The 16,667-nt window shown below is 43.0% G+C and overlaps 1 protein-coding gene across 22 annotated transcripts in view; it reads right to left on the reverse strand.

The window, feature by feature from the left end:
• The window catches only part of MAGI1 (membrane associated guanylate kinase, WW and PDZ domain containing 1), a 589,008-nt gene that overhangs the window by 560,732 nt on the left and 11,609 nt on the right, over positions 1 to 16,667 (reverse strand). The window lies entirely within an intron of this gene.

Here is a 16,667-nt window from a genome sequence, read left to right on the forward strand (position 1 = left end):
AAGAGAGATCTGGCAGAGAATAAGGAAATGCGATGAAGAGACATTCAAGCATCTACCAAGTACCCAGAATTGGGCTGCAGACAAACAGGAAGGAGCAACATGTTCCAGAGGGGAATCACCTGAGTTCTTCTAAAAGTTCCCAAGAGATGTAAGATTGGAATCACTTCTACCGTTGGCTCCTGGACTCTACATCTTTGAATAAGACCTTGCTCTAAGAGTTGGTGACTTAGGATCTCTGAATGGCTCTGGGCTCCATGCAGCTGATCAAAATGAGGCTCAGACAGGTCGGTAACAGGTAGAGCGACACCTCAATTCTGCCTGTCACTCAAGTTTTTGATTTACTACTACATCACACCACCAGGTAAACAGCCATCTATACAGACTCATCTAAGCCTTTATCATTATCGCTCACAAGGATTGATTAGGGCCAGAGCCATCAGGAGTTGACTCCAAACCGTCTGACACAGCATGTGACCAACACAATCCAACTCCAAAGGGAAGAAGGAGAGGAAGAAGAATCGCAACTGCACAAATGGGCAGGGAAAAGAACAATGGTGCAAGTGCGGGGGAGAAATCCTTTAAGTGCATCCCGTGCTGCTGTTGTCAGTAAGGACTGCTGCTGCTGTGTTTTGGAGGAAACACTTCAGGAGCATTTATTAAGGGTGCTGGAGAGTGATGTGGATGATGCAGACACAAAAGAGAAAATACCTTGTAGACTAGAAGAGAGAACAATGAAATGTAGTAAGCCACAGTGACGTAGTAATCATTTCAGCTTATTTCCTATACTTTCCTCAGGAGCAGAAAAGAATACAAGGTAGCAGACACACACCAGCCACGCCTGTTCTCTGGATCTCCTTTGGCTCCAAAGACTCTTACTTAAATTTATGCAAAGTGTGGTTCCAGATCCAGCACAGCAACCCATACCTTGTCGCTTGCTAGAGATGCCTGACCTGGCCCTACTGAATGAGAATCTGCATCCGTAGGTAATTCACATGCACATTCAAGCCATGGATGTACTATGTTGGCCCTCCACCATCTGGTGAACTCAGAGGGTTTAGGTCTTACCTTCATCTCTTCCTTCAGTTACTATCTAATTTTGAGCACCCACTACATACCAGCACTGTTCCCAGCAAGCACTCTGGTTACAGTGGTGATCTAAAAACCAGCAATGCTCCCGGCCCCCATGTGGCTTAGCCTCGCATATTCAGGGGACAAACACTACTCATACAACCACAAATACACATGAAATCATAACTGTGTGATGAGTGCTGCAAAAGGGAAATGTGGACTCATGAGAGCATACACAAAAAAGAGGATATCAGACTTTGTCAGGGAAGGCTCCCTGGGAAAAGTGATGAGATCTGCAAAAGAGTAGATATAAACTAGGTATGGAGGGGAGGGAACAGCATTCAAGTACAGAGAAAAAGCATATGCAAAGGCCCTGTGGCATGAAGGAACACTGCACACTAGTTAAATGTGCAAAATGAGACTGGCAAGGGAGGCAAGGCCAGCCTCTTGGAGATCAATGAAGGACTTGCTTCTAATAACAGAGGGAAGCCCCTGGCAGGTTTTAAGCAGGTTATACAAGGTCAGAAAAAGGGAGTGTGAAGAGAAGTAGACAGATCATACGGATTTTACTGAGGAAGCAAGACTTGGACCACAGACAACCCATTCTGTACAATTTACCTCCCCTCTCTTTTGACCCTGGACTATATATACCCTGCCTCCCACCAAACCCACAAGAAAAACTGAGCCCCTTTCCTATCAAGGAAGAAGACAAAAAGTACTCCAATGCTGAGAACATATACACACAACTGGTGAATAAGCCTGAGTGGCAGCCCCAGATTGTTGGGAGTGTTGAGTAGAATTTAAGACCCTTAGAGGTAAGGAATATCTGAATTCAGACCTCCTTCTACCACTGAGTACCTGGACAAGTTACCTTCTCTGGGCCTTCATCAACTCGAAGGGCATAATAATGCCTGTATCAGAAGGGTAGTGATTGAGTTAAACAAGGTAGGGTCTACAAAGCTCTGAGCACTTAATACATAGTAGGTTTTCAATGAAAGATATGTTGTTATCTTTACGCATCCCTGAGGGTCTCCACCGGTCTTCATGAGCATATTAACTCTTGAAGGACAACAGTTTCTTTATTAAAAAATAATCGTCGTTGGCATGTAGCAAATGCTTAGACACAATGATAAGCCCTTAACCTCACACACATTATTTCATTTGGTCATCACAATAACTCTGTGAGGTGGGCGCTGCTATTAACCTCATTTGAGTGAAGCAGAGAGAGAATGAGCAGCATTTTAAGCATTAAGTGTGAGTCCAGGCTGTAAGTAAACTGCATGATGCCTAAGGACTCCCAAAGGGCATAACTCTACAAGCTGTAAGTTGGCAACTCTCTGGGGGTTCTCCCACACACCTTTGCGCTCCCTGACACCTGGGACTTTCAGCATGCTACCCACTGAGGCCTGCAAGGCCTGCTGTGATCAAATTATTGCTCAGCCTGAATGGAAGAAGCTGCTTCCCTCTCTCCACCCCTCCCCCGACAAAAAGACTCTGACCCTCTGGGTCAGGTGAGTGGTAAGAAAGGCCCAAACAGGTGTACTTCCTAGGAGATCCCCCACTTACACCTTTCTAGCTAAAGGGGGTTTTCTCCAGTTTGGCTGGACTTCCTTGTCCTTACGGGGCCAACTACCTGAAAATCCCTAAGAGCTTTGTTTTGTTAAAATGTAACCTCCCCTTTGGAATTACCAATTTGGGGTATTTGGAAGAATTGCATAATCCCTGCTTTATTTCAACAAACAACTGAACTGCTTTTATTTTCCAATTCTTTGCACACCATGGCCACTACCAACCTGGTATTTACAAAGCACCTTTGCCCTCAGGATTTCTAAGCAGAGAGGAAATAGTTTACGGATGGTCCTATTCTACTGCTGTAGGGGGTGTGTAGAATACCAGCCAGCTGTAAGCAAAAGTCCAGGACTTGAAAGCTTTCTCAGAGGGAACCAAGTGTTACCTATGACATTTAAATGGTAAGGGGCCTGTTGAGTTAATTGCTTCCCAGGGGAACTGGAGGGACACTGATTTGCTCAAATTCACCCCTGGCTGGTGAACATACTAAAGGGCTAGAGTTCAGACTTCTACTCTGGCTGATGATTCATTTAGGAACAAAAGATTTTTATCTTTCCTTTTAACCCCCTGTGACAAAAGATATGTTGGAGAAAGCCAATTCAGTGGACCTCAAGGTTGTCCCCACACTGCAGGAGACACAAAGCCACACGAAAGGAAATTGCCTAAGGTATGCTCTTCTGCAGCGACAAACATTGCAACATTCATAGAGCAGCAAAAGTAAAGTTTTGGGAACCAAACACAAGTTCAAATTCAAATGCAAAACATCCACTTCCCAGATGCATGTTCTTGGTTAAGGTACTGAATAAAATAGCACTTTTTACACACGCATGTGCACGCACACCTGCATTAGACGCTCACATGCACTGTGTGCTGTGCTACATCTCCCCCAGGCCCCCCGCCTCAGGACTTGTCTTGACTGCAGAGGGCTGGCTCTCCAAGGACGTAGGTCCTTCCAGTGGATAGTTGACATAGGGGTGCAGAAGCCTAACTCCTTCCAGCTCAACTTCAGGGCTTCCTGGTGTCTGCTGGGGCCTTCGCTAAGACTGACTCGGAACCTATCTTCTCCTTCAGCCAATCCCTCCACAGGAGCTAATCCCCAGAGCATTCCCTGACAAATGCCTGGCATGATAATCTCCATGCCTGAATTTGCTTTCTACGGCATCAAATAATATACTTCACAAAAGAAACTGGAAGGAAAGATAGTGAACCATGACCAGGTCACAGTCATATTCATGACCTGCTTATCATACTGTTTGGTCATGTTTCCAACATTAAGTAAAACGCAAACCTGAAAAAAACTGAGGTAACTTTTTTTAAGGGCTGATATTATACCCAATAGACACTCACCATTTCCTCTCTCAGTAGCTCTAGTTCACATGACATCACACAACATGGCCTTCATCAGATTTGCTTCTGTTTGTTTTAAACAGGATGAACAGTAAAATGGGTATTTTAAAGTTATGTCCTTTAAACTAAAAAGAACGACAGACACTGAAACAATGTGTAGTCCACTAACCTGAAATGCTCGACTTTAAAATACATACAGGATTTAATCTCTCAAACACTTTGGTAAAACTTTTCTTGGACAAGTCATCAAGTAATATTCTAGAATTATTTTTTAGCAGAAGGCAAACAAAAGAAATTATGCCATGATCCACAAAACTTGAATAATACAACCTATACTTTCACCAGCAAACATTCCTTCCAAGTTTTTCTGATTAATATAAATAAGAGAAGAGATAGTATTCAAAGTTCCCTATCACCAGCCTTGTCTTCAAATGCAAAGCAAAGATAGCAAAGTGCGGTAATAACCAGCTAAATACAAAGAGCCTAGGTGGAAATGGATGAGGGATAAAAGCAGATGGGAGACTTTAAGTTGACTCTACTTAAAGGGGATTTCCCAGGAATGAGCCATTAACTGTCTGAGCAATAGACCTGGATGGTCTTTAAAGAGAAATGCATGGCAGAAAGGCCAAAATTCACTGAATAAATCTAATGCTCTAGACAGCATTTTTTAAAAGGCTCTTGCTATAACTCTAAATGGAGTCATACGGAATTCATAATATAAGCCTTTATGGTCATAGCATATCCCTGACTGACCAGGGCAAAGAGGAAAAGAGACTAAGTGAAATTCATAAACCAAGAAATGTACTCTTGGTTGAACATCGCCAGCATTTTGACAAGAGCGGTCCTTAACTACTGTGACTCTCAACTCCTTTTTCCTAGTTCCCCAGGTAATAAAGATGGCAGCCAAGAAAAGCAAAGAAAACTAAACCTGGAAGAGTATACAAGCCACCAGGTGTGAGTGTCTCTACTGTCGCTGGCATTTTCTTTACCCCTTGACTCGTCTGGATTCTATGATGCTCTTCAGTTCTGGTGTAATGCAGTCATTCTCAACCAGGGACTCTTCTGCCCCCAGGGAGGTCTTTCAGCAATGTCTAATGACATTTTTAGCTTATTACAACTGGGTGGAGAGTGTTTACTGGCATCTAATGGGTAGAAGCCAAGGATGTGGCTGAACATCTTACAACACCCACCGTAGCCCCAACTGCAGCCCAAAATGTCAGTAACCCTGAGGTTGAGAAATTGTAGTGAAGTGGAGTGAGCATGAAAATGCCAGAGCCAAGGAGCCCCCAATCCCGGGGACGTCGGCCAGGCACTGGGCTTTTCTGAGCCTCAGTTTCCATGTGCATAAAAATCCATGACGCACATAAAAAAAAAAAAATACTCTTCCAGAGTTAGGGTAAAGAATAAATGAGATGAGAGATGAGAAATCACCCAGCACAATGCCTGGCACATCAAAGGTGCCTGTGATGTCTGGTAAATCTGAATCACTGCAATTTTTTTAACTGCAGCTATTTCCAACCCTTCCTCATTTCCTCTAGGATTTACTGAGAAGCAAAGAAAAGAGGAACCCAGCCAACTTTGAAGCCCACTCTAGGTCAATAGTTTGCATGTAGCTCATTTAATAATTTCGACTGCTATTGTGTCTAAATTTATGTTTGAGGAACCTGGGGGTGGAGAAGGCTACAGTTTTTACATTTTTCACAAAGGTGTGTTGTTTTTCCAAAGCTGAATTTCAATTCAATGGCCTAGGGGCCAAGTGAAAGAAGGAAATGCAAAAATCCCCACTAGGTCTTGGAAAAAACATGTTAGTGGTGAATGCTAGTAAGTACTTTTTCTGGGACAATGAATATCTTCAATGAGTTAACCGAAGACTTATTTAAGTTGAAGTCATACTCAGATATCTGACAAAAAGAAGGTCACTTCTTCCTAAGCAATGACCATTCATGGTGCCTCAGCTATAAACCACTACATGTTATTAGGGTCATAATCCTCCATTTGCCATATAAAAACAACAATTGCCAGGTATAAACTACACTACATTATGTGTGCAACAATCAGGTTCCCATTACTCTTGCCACAATTCCAATTCTCGAAGGAACATAGGGTAACCGTATAATTCGTGGTCCAAACCAGGACACTGTAGACTGAAACAGGGCACTATCAATAATTACACCAAGACAACAGGTGTAAACCAAGTATTTCTCAAGCAAACTGGGACGTATGATCACCCTCCTCAGAGGTCACCCCAGGGAACAGTTCTCCATCAACCCCCGACATTTTATTTGAAGGCACACAAAAACACATTCACCCAGGTCAGCTGTGAATGAGGTGCACAAATGGGATGACCCTACAGATGCTCTTCTATCTCTTGTTCTTTTGTTTTTGCTTTTTTATTTACTATATCATGATGTGTTTCCATGTCAGGGTGCAAAGATCCACCTTGTTTTTTTTTTAATCAATATGACAGAGAACAAAGCCCTACATATATCTTGTATGGGTTTGAGTATTTCCAGAGAATAGGCTCCTACTAGTGGTACTGCTAGGTCAAAATGTTACCATTATTGGTGGGCTCTTCCCAAACAGTCTTCCAAAAGGCTTTATCAAGTCATATCAACACCAAAAGTTAACACTTTTTGAATTTTTGCCAAGCTGATAAAGACAGTATGCTATCTCGTTCCATTATTTCCCTGCATGTTTCCTCAACTGCAGGCAGTCCGGACCGTGGGTATACTTAGAATTTGCCTGCGTTGAGGTCTTTGCTTCTGCCATTCCCTCTACTTACAATAACATTCCACCCATCTCCATAAATATCCTAATAATAAAAATAACTCCTCCTCCATGAAGCCTGTCCTGAGTCTGATTGACTGCACGAAATCCTTTCCCCGGGGCAGTACCCACAGCACCATACATTCCCCCCACTGCATCCCTGCCTCACAAGATGGATCACAGTCCACAGTCACCCCTAAATCACAACAGAGAAGTGGCTATAGGCATGTACAGGCAAAAAGTCTAATTTCCAGGCCTCAGTTTCCTTATCTGTAAAATAGGGATTTAAACAGTACCTACCCCAAGAATCTACATTTTCATATATGCTTTTGGAAATTGTACCAGCAAATGTACAGAAAGCTTTTAACATCTAAGACAAAGAAATGCTAACCATTTAATTTATTACTGTTTGATACCAGAATTGCTCCCTGGAGGACATGACTCCTGTGGAATTTTATAGCTAAATGTGCACATAAATATCATGCAATACATATGTGTGTTGAATGGAGCCTTTAATCACTGTTGCTCACTGGATCAAATACTAATAATAGCGACAGTTAATATGTATTAAGTGCTTACTATGTACAAGGTATTCTGGTGAATATTTCTCATATATGGTTTCATTTAATGTTCACAAACAATTCTCTGAAATTGGTACTATAAAGATAAGAAAATTGGGGCTTGCAGAGGTAATAAATCTCACACAAGGCCAGAGGTGGTTAGGGGATTCAGAGCCACACCTATCTAACTTCAGAGTCTGTACCCTTAAACATTCCAGAAGCTGTACCCCACACTCCATCAAATGTCACCTTAGAGAGAGAACAGAGCCCCAAGATCTCCTAGTCTTATTGACATATACATAATTTCATAGAATATGATAACTTTATATCTGTGGGTCTGGAATGTCAAAGGGAAAAACTCCTGCTGCTTCTGCCATCACTACACGAGAATCTCTTTCTCTTACTCACCCACACCCCCTCTACCAGATTCCCCCCCACCAGTGAAACTAAATATTCACTTTAAAAATAAAAAAGGGCACAGAGGGCAGGGGCAGATGACAATCCTATAGAGACGGAATGCCAGGCCTCTGAGGCACCTGACCCACACCTCAGGCTTCAGGTCTAAGCACCTGTTCACACAGTTCAAGTGAGACACACTACCCAAACCAGGAACAAGACCAGCCACTGCGCTAGTCTGGGTTCCCATTCAAGAGCGACTCTTGCCCACAGCCATCACGTCAAGAACATCACAGGGGGATTACAGCAAATCCTCAGCCTGCAATGCCATCCCTGGCACTCAAGGAGTGCAGACCTCCTCGTGACAGCTGCTTGGGTTCCACAGACATGCAATTCATAAACGTTCACTGAACTCTAGCAGTTTGTCTTCACAGCTATAAATATGGCTCTTGCCGTAGATGGAGAAACTGAAGCATGGGCATTACCGAGGATCAGAGTCCTGGATCACAAGCAGAAATACAATGAGACAGCCAGTCGGCACAATGTTGTCCTCACAACGGCCACACTGATATGTTGCACCATTTGCAGGACTTCTCCTAACTGCCCCTACCATATGCTGAGGGTCTTTCTTGACGTGGAGATATGTAAATGCAAAGACATACCCTACACAGTCTAACTGATAAATGATAGCTGTGGTAAATCAAAATCAGCTCTGGATGTGACATCAAAGAACTGGATATAAAGCTGTGGCTGGGAAAGACCCTTAAACCCTGCAAGCTTCCATTTGCTCATTAACAACTCAAGAAAGAGCCAGCTACCTCCCAGTGCTGGTAAGAGCATCCATCAGGCCTGGACCTTGAGAACCTGGTTTGTATTCCAGCTCTGCCATTAATAGCAGTGGCAGAGAATACCTGAATTTGTCTGAGTCTCGATTTTACCTCCTGTAAAATGGGAATGATTATGGTACCTACACCTCATAGAGTTGTTCGAGGAGTGAGCGATTTTAGACACAGCAAAGCACAGCATGTAACAGTAAAGGTTATTAACTAGCAATTTTAAGGATTAAATGAGTTAAAAGTATACAAAAATCTCTGTAAGCAATAAATGTCTAGTGGCTCCATTTTGATCCCATTCACAGCTAGAATTATCAATAGAAAGAAAAACTGACCAAATTAGGCAACTACCCTGGCATAAAGTTTATAGTGAAATGCCTATGTGCACTTACTACCCATCCATCTTTACACCAATCATTCCAGAGTTCTAAAGACTCAGAATTATTTAACTGCCCTATAATCATTTGTAGCTTCTTACAGAGCAGTGACTAAATTCAGACTCTAAGCAAGAGGCAAGAAAAATAACATGAAGACACAAAGACAGTATACTTCGAATGTGTTTCTATCAAATCTGCTCCATAGAACTTGGTCCAACAAATTCAGCTCCATAAAATCTAAGAGGAGGTGGCAGTGCCAGGAGAGAAAATGAAAACCCAGAGTGTTAAACAGAAGTGTTTTGAGTCAATCACACAGTCAATTCAGCGCCTCTACAAACCCCAAATCAAGAGTTATCAGATTCAAAAGAGGAAAACTGACAAACAATATAATAATAACCACCGTTTATTCAATGGTGCCTTTGCTCTATGTTCCATGCCGACATCTTGGCTGCAACATTTCATATAATCCTTGCAGCAACTAGCCAATGGTGTGTGTGTTCTAATTATCACTGCTTCCCAGAAATAAAATCATGCAGCCAAGGTCACAGAACAAGTAAGCAGTGGGACTGGATTTGAACCTGGACCATTTGAAATGAAAACCGTGTTGAGTCTGAAGCATAGGGCCTCCAACCCAGAAAGGTGGAATATTGGCTAAGTCAGGGCTGATGGGGGAGCGAAGCCCCTAGGACCAGATAACCAACATGCAAGCTGAACTCAGTGCCAAAGAGAGGACGAGGAAACATTCTGGAGAGGCTTTACCAAAACAACGTAATCCCCACCTTCAGAGCTGGAGACATTATGCAAACAGGTCTCCTGACAGACCTGGAAAAGCCAGGCTACGCTATGAGAAAGGAAGGAAGGAGGAGAGGGGGCCAGGACATCAAGAAAATATAAATGCACCTGCTTCTGAAGGGAGAAGAAAGACGAAAGCCAAAGAGAAAAAGGTGGAAACCACCCAAATGTCCATCGATGGATGAAAGGATAAACAAATGTTTTCTATCCATGCCATGGAATATGATTATTCAGCCTTTAAGAGGAAGGAAATTCTGACACCTGCTGCAACATGGATGAACCCTGAGGATTATGCTAAGTGAAATAAGCCAGACACAGAAGTACACACACTGTATGATTCCACTTATATGAGGAACCCAGAATAGTCAGAGTTATTGAGACAAAGAGGAGAAGGATGGTTGCCAGGGGCAGGGGGAGGAAGGAATGAGGAGTTAGTGTTTAACGGGGACAGAGTTTCAGCTTGGGAAGCCGACACAGTTTGGGGATGGATGATGGTGATGGTTGCACAACGATGTGAATGTACTTAACGCCACTGAACTGCACATTTAAAAAATCGTTAACATGGTAAATTTTATGTTATACACATTTTACCACAATTTATTTTTTAAGTTGAATGGCACCTTTCTAGGTCCCTAAGGACATGTTGCTTCACCTGGAACCGTGTCTGAGGGGAAGGCTGTGTTCATCAGTGCTGAACGGTGCAACCGCAGACAGACAAACAGCAGCTCTGAGCCCCGTCCCACCAGGTTCGCGGCAAACCCACCCGCAAGCCACAGATGCCTCCTTTCCCTCAGAGGACACAAGAGCTGTAGCCTGCCCGAGTGCCAGAAGGGCACCCAGCTTCCAGCCTTCCTCAGACCACACTCCAGAAGGCTCCAGACCCTGAATCCACACAACGGCATGGGGCAGTCTGGAGGCGATCCCACCGCCTGCCACAAGGCAGTAATGCAACACCCCGGTTTGCCAGCTGGAGGAAACCCACTGCTGTCATCACTTCATCAGCTGGGAACCTGGGGCAAGGAACAACTTCTCAGGCCTCAGTGACCTAACCTGTAAAATGGGAGGATGGTACATAGCTCCATGGCCCTTGCTCAGGATGGAAGACAGCCACATATGGTCCTCAGGGTAAAGCGTGACCCGGCAAGCACGAGCTCTGCTTCTGTCAGTGTCACTGGTGTCAGTCAGTCTTCTCCCTTGGGTTTTCACTCCCCTACTGGAAGCCCAACAAGCAGACGTGTCTGGGGAGATGGGAGGCAAGGGACTGTTAGGCACATGCAATAGAGCAGAGCAAGCCATTAGAGTAGTCAAACAGTGAGAATGCCAGGAACCACCTGGATAAAAGAAAAACAAAGATAAAGAAATTCACTCTTCTTCAGGAATTAATACCTGTCAAGTGCTTTATTATCTTGGATTTTTTTTTCTCTTTTTATCTTGGTCAGAGAGGGGGTATCACTAATTATTGCTGGGATACTACGCACATATACACAAACACACACAACCATGAGACAAAGCTAAGGTGGGGACATCCTGGGGTTTATGTACGTACACACACAGTGGATACTGATTTATTTTACAAGCCTAGAACAAAACACCTTAAACTACCTCAACCACCACGACCCATGCCCCCTACACACACAAGCAACCCCTACATATTTTCACATTTGTCATTCTCTGCTACCACCACTCAGGGGGTATAAAAGCAAACGATAGCTGACCCCAGCACAACACAAGTTTGATCTGTGCAGGTCCACATATAGGTAGATTTTATTTAATAAATATATTGGGAATTTTTTTGCAGATTTGCAACAATGAAAAGAGCCATTTTCTTTTCTCTAGCTTACTTTATGTTAGGACTCCAGCGTAGAGTGCCTATAACATGTAAAATATGTGTTAATTGGCTATTTACGTTAGCATGAAGGTTCCCAGTCAACAATAGGCTATGAGTAAGTTAAGTTTTTGGAGAGCCAAAAATTATACAGAGATTTTCCACTTCATGGAGAGGTCGGTGTCCTTAACCTCCATGTTGTTCAAGGGTCAACTGCACATTCCTCCAAAGATGGTATGTCTGGTTAATATCATTTGACCACACTCTCTTTCCCTAAAGATGACAGCCCTTTCTCTACCCACCAATCAGGGTATTCAGAGCCAGGATGTGAATTTGTCTCTCCAATTACGAAACTCTTAGACACAGAGCTGTGTGGCCTCTAGCCCAGCGCTATTATTACCACAACCTTCTACAGGTAAGGAAACTAAAGTACAGAGAGCCTAAGTAAGGTGCCCATGGTCACACAGCTGGTAAGGGGTACAGCTGGAATTGACACCAAGGTAGCCAAATATAACCACTGAGCTCTCTGAATTTACATGGATCATGGTCCCGTGGGGCTTGGCTTCTGGGGGTCCCTGCTACAGCCTTTTGTAGCACCAATGGGGCTGGTAACCTTTGCGTGCCCCTGAGTCCTGAGTGCTCAGGGTCTTCATCAGCCACCCAAGTGCAGTCTCTCACCTTACTCAGCAAAGTAAGGCTTGGTCTTGGTTACCTGTCTCCCACTCTCCTCTTCAAAGCATTGCTTGCCAGCTTTGCCAGTGGACCATAAACCTGTCTCCTCCTCATCTCCCTCTGCTTTGGACACCTACAGAATGTCTCCTCAGCTCCCCGGCTCCCCAGTACTGCTCCAACCTCTGGTTAATTCTCCCATCTGCCCTGTGTCACTTCTGTAAATGAAAGCACCTACCCACCATAAGAAGGCAGACATTTGGGTTGGTTGGTTCATTCATTCATTCATTCATTCATTCATTCAACACGTGTTTATACTACTCACCTGCCAGGTGCCAGGTACTGCAAAACCATCCCCAGTTGAAAACCACTGATGTGTGCAGGTCCACATATAGGTAGCACAGGCTACCATATTTAACAGCACAGGCTCGGGAGTTAGAACCAGAGCAGAATCACTCCTTATGATCTGTTGAGTGGTGGCAAATTACTTAACCTAAGCTTCAGTTTCTTCATCAGTAAAATGGGTAAAATAACATCTACCTCAAATTTACTGTGAAAAAAACTAAGACATGTGTTATTATGGATACAATCCCTGTGTACCCCAAATTTCTATCTTGAGGACCTAAGCCCCAGCGTGGTGATAGTTAATTGAGGTCATAAGGGTGCTTAAGCCTCAGTGACTGGGTTAGGGATTGCAGACATAAACCATTCAGCATATAGCATGTGGCATTCCTCTGGGCCTCTTTCTCACTAGCTGTAAATAAGCAGGCACAGCAGGGCCTTTTGCCATCGTCATCCAGCTGAAAACAAGAGAAGCCATCCTGAGGCCAAAGCCAGTACAGTGAAGGGAGCATCACTGAGAGGGCATGGCTGCCCTGTACAGTATCTAGGTTGTGTCCTCACAGGCAGTGAATATGGGCTGAAATCTAGCTCATACTTTCCTCTCCAGGTCATACTGGGATGTGTTCATCCAGAAGAGATATATTTCCTAATTTAAATAAAGGAATCCTATGGGCCAGGGACAACAAATCAGAGAAACATGATCTACACCCTGATCACACTCTACCTGAAGCTTCCCCTTGTTCTGAAATTCTTCATTACATGCCTCAGCTAATCCTTTTGTTAAGCCATTTGAGTTGTTTTTATTACTTGTACCCAAAAACATCAAGGTGATAAAATGGCTTATACAACCCCAAAGTAACTCAGAGTCTCCCTCTCTGTATAAAATACTTAAATTGAAACTATTTATTCAACGATCCACTTATTAGGTGCTGGGGACAGAGCATTCAACAGGAAAAACACCATCCCTAGCTTCATGGAACACCTCTGTTCCATATAAAATACTTCATTTGAGAGAAGCATCACATTGCCATACTTCTTGAAGAAACTTCTTTCTTAACTTCTTCATAAGAAAACTGTCATTCATACACTCACTGATTTTTTTTAAAAAAGGCAAAGGACATTTAAAAACTACCTCTCCCCAGATATCACATTTCACAAGCATCAACCCAGAGAATCTCTCCAGCTTCTTCTTGGAACAACTGGTTAGGACACCAAAGAACTGCTCAATACAGTAGACACTAGCCACAGGTAGTTAAGTTTAAAGTAACTATAGGTAAACATCATGAAAAATTTTATTTTCATAATATAGCAAGTGAAATGTAACCATATAGCCACATCACAAATGCAATCTCCATATGTGGCTAGCTGATAAAAGATTAGACAGTGTAAACAAAGGACATTTTCATCACTGCTGAAATTTCTATTAGAGAGTGCTGTCTTTCCTCTACAGTTCCTTTTCTCCTTTAAAAATGCCAGGGTAGTGCTAAGGAAGGGGTTTTCTAAATTACTAGACTAATGAAGAGTATCCTGAAGCAAGAAAACGGCCTTCTACAAACACATATGCACATAAGTATTTGCCACCCTAGAAAAACTAGTGGCTCAAATAATTTAGTTAGTCTTTCTGTGCTTGACTCCTACCCCCAGTCCATGCTCACCAGGGTATAGAGTGGGATCTGGAACTGTCATTTATTAAGTAACTGGAATTGGAAAGGCCAGTAGTTTAAAGCTGGGTGTCTCAAGCATTTGTCTTCCCACAATCAGCCACAACTTTTTTAAACATTGTGGATTCCTGTTGTTCTGATGCCATAGCTCTGGGCTGGGGCCTAGTAATCCTGATGTTTAATAAACACCCTGGATGACTCTGAATCGGTGGCCATTCTGTGGACCATTCTTTGAAGCTGGGGCATCAGGACTGTCCCAGGCAGGGAGACATGAGTCAGAATCACTAATGAAGTCACCCCTACGTACCTAAAGCTTGAAAACTCTCCTGGTAATTATGATGTATTTTGCATTCACTCAAACTCCATTTGCGGGCCACTGTTTCCGAAGCTGACCATTTCTCTAAGCAGCTCTGTCTGCAACTTGTTGGCAGCCATCAGGTGAATGTAAGTGCCTGGTAACAGGTGCACAGGGACGCCGACACCATCTCCCTGCCAGCCTTTTCAGAATGTATTTTTCCCTCTAGAATTCAGGGAACAGGGTGACTCACCATGTTTTATTAAACCTCCTGGAGAGGCCCCTTTCACCAAAAAAAAAATTAAAATAAAAGAAGGGCTCCAAAGTAACAACCAGCTATCACGTTCCCATTAATGTCTTCTCATAATCCTTTGAGATAACTATTTCACATAGAATAGCTCGAGCATACATTTTTAGGTAGAAAGTCTCAGAAACAGATTTACATAGTTTAAGAAAGCCAGGTCCTTTCTTCCTTATGGCAGTATTTTCCCACAGACGTAGAGGGACAGAAATAGGCACAGCTACATGAATTTTCCTTTGTTGAGCATTGTATCGCTCTGACTTTTCTCTTGTAAATAATGATATATGCATCACATGTCAACACTGAGATAACACTCTGTACATTCTAAAGGGTTTTCATGTCCACTACTGGGGTGCTTAATTGTGACTTTCCACTGTGGCGTCCTTCCATAAGACTAGACTCTTCTCTTTACCAAAGACCAAAACTCAGGAATTTTATCAAGGACTGCCCATCCTAAAACACTGTGGAATATCAACTCTCCCTGCTACATCTCATCCTAGAAGACGAGGCAAATTTCACACCAACCTGGCGGAATTCTGTATGCTCCAGAAGTGGTTATTATAATGAAGGCGACGGATGAGACCACACCAGTCTCGACATAAAACTCTCCTTATCTCCTTAATTTTTTCTCACACCTCAAGTGCTAGATTACATACAGAATATCCAATCTACAATTTGAATTCCTAGACAGACTATTAGCAGGTTCTTACTCTGATATGGGTACACAGAGAGGGAAGGGGATGAGAAAAGAAGAGAAAGAAACACAGTCCAGATCCAAACGTAGCAAAATCTGAACTCCATGTTGGGCTTTTGCTGCCAAGTTTATAGTTTTTTACTTTATAGAGGTCCTTCCTTGCTTGGCTCCTTAACAGAAAAATTGCATTGACTAACTTTATAATCTGAATTACCTTAGTCCCTTTCTCTATTCTAGAGAAGCAAACCAGGTACCTGCCATGAATTACGTAATACGGAACAATCTACTGCACGCGTAGAAAAGCAGAAGGACTGCACACTGGTTTCAAAAACAATTCTACCATACGATGCTGGCCCTGAAGAACAGAAGCCCACCAGTCTTAGCGGTCAATCGTGTTCTGAAAGCATCCACTCTTGGAGTAAAGGTTAGGCTACTGATTGATCTGCAGAATGTTCAAACAAGTCGTGTTATTAGGGACTGAGATATTTTAAATCTCCTTTAGAGGAATACACAAACTTCATTCATTCTTTTATTCATAAAGCCATATGTTTCTCAGTAAAACCACCTGAGAGCAGAGAATATGTATCAGTATATATTCATATAAATGTCATCGTCAAGATGCCATTGTGCACCCTTTCCTAAGACTCAGCATACCAGGACCCTGAGACAAAATATTCCAGGAAATACAATCAGCTGTCAAAATAGACCCTCTCCCCAGCTCCGCACAACTAGAACTGGGGAGCTGTCACCAGCTAGGCCTCCAATAAACTTATGTGGACGACAGTGACAACCTGAACTGCTTCTGGAACGTATTATTCACTTCAATACACATTTAGTGACCCTCACTGGCAGTTGGTCACTATCACAGGCCCTAAAAATACAGACAAGAGAAAGAAATGTGATTACTCCTCTTTAAGATAGGAGGTGTGAGAGACGTTGAGTGAGAGAGACAAATACATAAACAAGAGGCTGCAGGCGCATTGCCCGAGGACCAAATATGGCTCCCAGATGTGTTCTGTTTGGTTTATTCACATTTTTGAAAGAACTTTGAACTAACATTTTTAAATCGGCAAAGTCCATTTTTTAACAATTCAGGCTTCTGGATTCTCTTGAAAACTTGAAAAATCTGGCAACAGTGGGCCAACGTTCCCAACTATCAGCAACAGGATAAA

The sequence above is a fragment of the Manis javanica genome, chromosome 3 (assembly GCF_040802235.1).
Source record: "Manis javanica isolate MJ-LG chromosome 3, MJ_LKY, whole genome shotgun sequence".
Taxonomy (NCBI): Eukaryota; Metazoa; Chordata; class Mammalia; order Pholidota; family Manidae; genus Manis; species Manis javanica.